Source organism: Triticum dicoccoides, chromosome 6A, assembly GCF_002162155.2.
Source record: "Triticum dicoccoides isolate Atlit2015 ecotype Zavitan chromosome 6A, WEW_v2.0, whole genome shotgun sequence".
Classification (NCBI taxonomy): domain Eukaryota; kingdom Viridiplantae; phylum Streptophyta; class Magnoliopsida; order Poales; family Poaceae; genus Triticum; species Triticum dicoccoides.
This window is the reverse complement of record NC_041390.1, coordinates 17,937,224-17,942,808: the sequence shown is the minus strand read 5'-3', so window position 1 is coordinate 17,942,808 and position 5,585 is coordinate 17,937,224. Positions and strand designations below refer to the sequence as shown.

The window sequence follows — 5,585 nt, the reverse complement described above, 5'->3', positions numbered from 1 at the left end:
GGCGGCGATGCGAGCCGGGGGGTCCGACCTGGGCTACGGCGGGCCCGCGCGGGTGGCGGCGCGGTGATGTGGGCGCGAGGACGACGGCAAATGGAGGGTTGACACGTGGCGGCGGCGCTCGGGTAGGACACGTCCGGCCCGGCAGTTTTCGTCCGGCGGCGCGAGGGGATGGGGAGGTTAGGGTTTCATCCGGATCTCGGGGAAGGGATCTTTATATAGGCATAGGGGGAGCTAGGAGAGTCCAAATGAGGTGCGGTTTTCGGCCACGCGATCGTGATCGAACACTCTAGATGATGGAGCAGGTTTAGGTGGGTTTTGGGCCAAACTGGAGGGGTGTTGGGCTGCAACACACACAAGGCCTTCTCGGTCCCTCGGTTAACCGTTGGAGCATCAAACGAAGTCCAAATGGTACGAAACTTGACAGGCGGTCTACCGGTAGTAAACCAAGGCTGCCTGGCAAGTCTCGGTCCAATCCGGAAATGTTTAATCCCCACATACTAAAGAAAGGTAGAAACGACCACCGGAGGAGAACGAAGCGCCGGAATGCAAAACGGACAACGGGGAAAATGCTCGAATGCATGAGATGAACACATATGCAAATGCAATGCACATGATGACATGATATAAGATGCATGACAATGATAACAACACACGGAGACAAAGACCCGAACCCGAGAAAATAAAATAACTTAACGCCGGAAACGGCAAGAGTTGGAGTACAAATTGGGTAAGTTACATCCGGGGTGTTACAGATTGCCCTCGGATGAAAGCACTCTGGCTATGGGCAACAAGGTGATCAATCTCAGGCGCCAACCGCGTGGCAAGCATTTTGCTGACCAATTTCGGGATGCTGTGCATGAGACTAATAGGCCGGAAATCATTCACGTCTTGTGCCCCCTCTCTCTTAGGCAGAAGCACGATGTTGGTTGTGTTGATGATGCTCCAATTCTGCCCTCTTAGGCTGTGCATGCAACTAACAGTAGCCAGCAAATCCACTTTGACCGTTGCCCAGCATTCCTTGAAAAAGGCCCCGGTGAACCCATCTAGCCCTGGCGCCTTCTCCCCGTGCATATCTTTGACCGCAGATAGCAGCTCCTGCTCGGAAAAGGGTCCCTCCAGGTGGCTTAAATCTCTTGACGGCAGTCCCAGGAAATCCCAGTTCAGTCCGGCCGATCGGACGAAAGGTGTCCCCATAAGCCCCAGGAACCTGTCAAAAATGATCTTGGCCTTGCCCTTGTGCTCTAAAACTGGATCGTCAGCACCATTAAGCATCGGAATGTAATTCTTATGTCGCCTTCTGGAAGCTCTCAAGTGGAAAAATCTCGTGCTTGCATCACCCTCCCTAATTTCAGTCATCCTTAATTTTTGCCTCCATCTTGCTCAGTCCACCGCTGCGAAACCCAACAATTTTGCCTTGAGCCGCGTCCGTAACTGTCGCTCCTCCGCCGAGAGCTCCCTCTCCTCCTGAGCCAGGTCCAGACTGAAAATCACATCATTAGCGAGCGACGACATGAACACAGCCCAGCGGGTCCGCTGCTTATTCCACACTTTGAGAGCCTTTGCCTTTCTAGAGAGCTTGGTGTGCAGCACCCGTATGGGATCACCAGACCTGACCGCCTTCGCCCAAGTGCGCTGAACAATCTCATGAAAATCCGAACACTTCAGCCGGTGGTTTTCAAAACGAAAGGCTCTGAATCTTGTTCTCTCCATGCTTCTCAAAATCAGCGGGAAGTGGTCAGAGGTGCTAGTCGATGCAGGTGAGAGCTGAAAGTGAGGAAAGGCAGCCTCCCAGTCGCTCGTGACCATGATCCTATCAATCTTAGTGAGTGTGACATTCTCGCGCTCGTTTGACCACGTGAACCTCCTCCCCAAGAGTGGAAAATCAATCAACTCCATATCATCAATCGCAGCCCTTAATCTTCCCATCATCCGCAGGTTTATATTGTTGTTGCTTTTGTCTCTTGCTCGGCAAATCATATTGAAGTCTCCGAGCACCATCCAACGTGGTAGCATGTGCTGCTTGATCATCTTTAGTTCCTCAATGAACAGAATTTTGTCCTTCTCTGATTGCGGACCATAAACTCTAGTGATCAACCAGCTCACTCCATCAGTCCTACTCTTCACTGTTCCTGACACGGAATGCAGTCCGGCCGCCAGCGGCACAACAGTGATCTCATGATCGTTGCAGCAAGCAATTAGGATCCCTCCTCTGGATCCATTGGCTGGCAGAGATATGAAGTTATCAGCAAAACGCGGCCCCAAAGCTTCAAGCACCAGGTTTCTAGTCATGCCACCGATATTTGTTTCTTGCAGACAGACAATCTTGCAATTCTGCTCAGCAACAAACAGCTGCACCGTCCGCCTCTTCGCCGGGTTATTTAGACCCCGCACGTTCCAATTCAAGACGGCGAAATCCATAAAGGAACTAAAAGCACACTCGACTCTGAATTTAGCAAACATACATTCAGCATTGGGCAGCACATAGCCCGACTCCACAGTACGGACTTGGGAGACAGGAACCTCCCATGTCGCGCTTTCGCGCCTAAGACAGAGAACACTAGCACACGTTAACATGGATAAAGCAACTGACCCACACAGCGGAGCACCCCAAGCGAATCAGACACAGATCGCCTGACCATCCCCGCGAGCTTCTTTGCCTTTGCTCTTCCCAGTAGCATCAATCAGCGATTCAATTGCCGCAATGAAGCCATCCGGCAACGGCTTCTTGTACAACTCCCTGTACTTTTGCAGATCGCCGCGGACACAGCCACCTGTGGCGAGCCTTCCTCCTAGATGCTACTTTTCTTGAGCAGAACCATCTTCACTTTGTCCATGGTAGACTAGCCCGCGGTAGGCTTGGCAGCCAGCCTGCCGCTGCTTCTTCTGGAGAGCGGATTCGCCTGGCCGTCCTCGCGGCGGCCGCCGCTCGTCGGCGTGGGAAGCAGGGCGGTGGGTGGGGGAGCAGAGCAGGAGATGAGGAAGCTTGTAAGCGGATCAGGCGTCGCCGCATTTTCATCCACAGCCTCATCCGGCCCACCCTCAGACCCTTCAGCGACCGCCACCAAGACGGGCCCCGGGCCACCATGAGGTATGGATCCCTCGGGCTCCAACTGACGGCCCAAGAGCAGGAGGCCCCCAGACGGTGCCTCTCATGGCGAGAGCGGCCCAAAAAGGCCCGCTCGCTCCACGCTGACGCCCCCGTCTCCAGCCACCGCATCAATCATCAAGCGGTCATCCATCTCCTCCTCTCCATCTGGCTCCACCAGGATGGGCGCCTCTGCACCACACACCGCTTTTGCATGGGAACAGCCATGCACGTCGCCTGGAGTCGTCCCCCTTCCTCTTCAGGTCTCCCTCCCTCTTTTCCTCCCACCAGCATGGCAGAGGGCTGCACCCGCTGATCCTCGCCCGGCACCCACAGACTTTCACGAGAGGGGGCAAGCAGCTCTTCGTCCTCAGACCGCTGACCACCCTCGCCCATGCCATCTTGAGCTATGGTCATGCCCGACGCCGCATGTGGCCCTTGCCGCAATGCATCAGAGATGGCCAGGGTGCCATCAGCGCAGGCGAACGGGTCCACAACCGCCGGAGCCCCATCGATCTCCCCCAGGTCAATCAGCGGCGGCACGACCATACCCTCCTCCGGCCATCCGTTGCGTCTCCGGCCGCCGCCTCCAACTCCGTCGCCCGATCCAGCCCCCCCTTGGTGCGATCTGCGACCTTCTTCAGCCTGATGCATCCCTACACTCGCCTGCCTGAACCCACTGCCGCTGCCATAGGTTCGCCGCCCTCCTCCTCCACCGCCGCCTTCGGCATCAGGGAAACGCAGCCTGGAATGAATGGAGGCACGCGGTGGCGGTGGTGGGAAGTCCCCATCTTCAAAGTTGAGGAACCATCTGCAGCCCCACCTAGCGGGCCAGTCCGGCACCATTCCGTCCTCCGACGGCATCCCGCTGATCCCACTGTCGCAGCTCCTCCCACTATCCGGGCTCGGCGGGCAAGTGAAGTCGATGACATGATCGAGGTGGATGAGCACAGGGTGCCCGAGCATGGCCACCTGACCCCAACACCGCGGCACCTCCTGAGTGATGTTGAGCTCAGGGAAGTGCATCCCGGGCGAGCCATCCTCCATCGGTTCTTCCAGCTGAAGCACACTGCGGGTCTTGAGCTTCTCCACAGCATCCGTCCACACCCACAGCCGGAAACATCCCGTCTCCTCCTCACTCCGCACCTCGTGGTCGACGCCGTCGATGAGCATGGAGGGGTCAAACAACGAAGCCACGGACTCGACGTCCCAAGCATGCTCCGGCACTCCCTCCAGGCAAACCTGCACCTTGTATAACATCTTGGCCGGTGACGCGCGCCGAAAACGCGACCAAGGCGCCACCAGCAGCGAAATCTGTCCTAGCACGAGCGGACCTCGGCCAGCCAGCACCCTTTCGCGGACTGCCGCATCATCGAAGATGAGCAACCTCTCCCCCAGAGCCCGGAGGGACACCTTCACCGCCTCCTCCTCGATCCGGAACTTCATGGCCACCGCCCTCTTGACGTCGACGATCTCGAGCTGCCTTGCCGATCCCACGACGACCACCACCGCCGCGCACCTAGTTAGTCTCCGCTCCGCCTCGGCCTGCCCCGCTGACCTCTTTGTCGTGGTGATGACGAGCCCACGCCGCACCGCCGCATCAGCCGTTGGCGCCTCCATTGGCGCCCGGACCGCAGAGCTCGGTGGGGGGCCTGGTGGAGGTGACAGCGTAAATCACAAACCAATGCCCTAGGACTATCTTCCTCCTCCCCTCTCCTCCCACGCTGCATCGCCCGCTCGGCGGCGCCGCCCGGCGCTCTCTTCTCTCCTCTGCTGCCTTCTCCGATGTCTCCCGCGGTGGGCCAAGAGCCGCGACCAGCCTCCCCATCAGCGGTCTCCTACTTGGAGGCACTGCTCGCCCCGGCGGGTAATGCAGATGCGCATACACTTCCGGCGGGATCTGGGGAGCCCTCAATGCGCGCGCAACGGGCAGTGGGGGAGATTGGTGGCCAGCTTCAATCCGCTGCTGTCGTGCCTGCGCGGTCGACTTTAAGGGCCACCAACAGCCAAGAGCGCATTGATGGCGGTGGGTGGAAGATGGTGGGAAGGGGGAGGCGCCCCCCTTTTTACCAGCGGCCTCCGCCGTGTCCCAAGCCTCAGTTCTCTCACCTCAAAGAGCTGCTATTTTCCAAGGCGAGGGGGAAGTGCTTTAGGTGTCTCGAGCCTGGTCACCGGGTCGCTGGCTGCTCCAATCGTGCTTGCCGCCTTCTCTGCGGCGCGGTGGGGCATAGGGCGAGCTGGTGTGGCGGCGAGCAACCGGCAAGACCGGAGAGAAGCAAGGATCGTGCTGAACCGGTGGTCGTTCTTCTGAAAGCGATCATGGGAATACTGTTTTTGAGGATAGCTTGGGAATGGTAGGTCTCAGGATGGTCAACACACTCACCTTGGCACATGATATTTCTTGAACTCTCTAACATCCATTCTAGTCACGAATGTTGATGCCTAAGTGTAGGCCTTGTGCAAGGTATCAGCAATCGTAATGGTTACATGACTAACTTGA

At 57.5% G+C, this 5,585-nt stretch overlaps 1 pseudogene; it reads right to left on the bottom strand.

The window, feature by feature from the left end:
* LOC119315504 overlaps positions 1–1,356 on the bottom strand; it is a 13,474-nt pseudogene extending 12,118 nt beyond the window's left edge.
* Positions 1,357–5,585: the final 4,229 nt, after the last annotated feature.